Genomic DNA, 1,114 nt, shown 5'->3' on the forward strand with positions numbered 1-1,114 from the left:
GAGCCACTGGCTCAACTGGATCATTTTGACGCGATCCGGCCACCAGAGGTTTTCTTGGTTTTTCTTGGGTTTGACTCGTTCCGTCGTTTATGTGTATTTCATTGTTTCGCCGACCGGTATGCTTCCTCGATTCGCTTCGCGCATTTCGTGAATGCGCGGATCGCTTGACGGTGGCTGGTGGGTACGCGGGACACTTGGAACTAGGTGGTGAGTGCGCGGAATTGTCAATGAGCGCACGGGACGTTTGATTGCCGTTCCGGTGGCCATTGAGCGTGCGGGCTACTTGACGGTAGCCGATGAATACGTGGGCCGCTCGGATAAACCTTATCGACTTGGATGATGACATTTATCGCCTTCTCTTCGTCTCGAACCGTATACGGGAACCTACAGGCATTTTTAGATGCCTACAGTAATGAAGTATGAAATCTAAATCTGAGTGCAGGTTTAAAACCTTCATATATTTTATATATGACTTCTGGCATTTGATTTAAGATGTGGTCGTCGAGCACTGATAACAAAGTTTATGAAATTCTGATATCACTAATGTGCTTGTAAACAAACAAAAATAGTCAGGCATACATAGGGGCTTTCGCTTAAATGTTTAGAATGTATTTTCCTTTTTATAAACATATATTAAGATGAATGAAATACCTGAATTTGTGGCTGAAAATGACATTGGTAATAGAGAACAAAATTTGAAACTAAGCCTGAAATGATCAAGATTGGACTGATAACTAATTCCAATCAAAAAATAACTGATAACAAAATAACTATTTTCCGATCAAACAATTCCCATTTCGGAAAAATCACATCAGCCTTTGTAGAAAGGCTGTCGGCTCCCACTGTGGTCGCCAGCGTGTTTGATCGGAAAATTGATTTCTTTGATCAGTCCATTACAACTTTGAACGCTTACAATAAACTCAAAAAAAAGATAACCTTTTTATAAGACTTTAAATCTAAAATTACAACCACATTTGGATGTCAAAATCTTATTGAATACGAGTTTAGATATCACATGTAGTTTTAAACCGTAATCCGATAATACAGATCCAGGTTTGTTCAGGAAAACCGGATTAGGTTCCCGTATACGGCTCGAGACGAAGAGGAGGCGATA

Source organism: Asparagus officinalis, chromosome 5 (assembly GCF_001876935.1).
Source record: "Asparagus officinalis chromosome 5, Aspof.V1, whole genome shotgun sequence".
Taxonomy (NCBI): Eukaryota; Viridiplantae; Streptophyta; class Magnoliopsida; order Asparagales; family Asparagaceae; genus Asparagus; species Asparagus officinalis.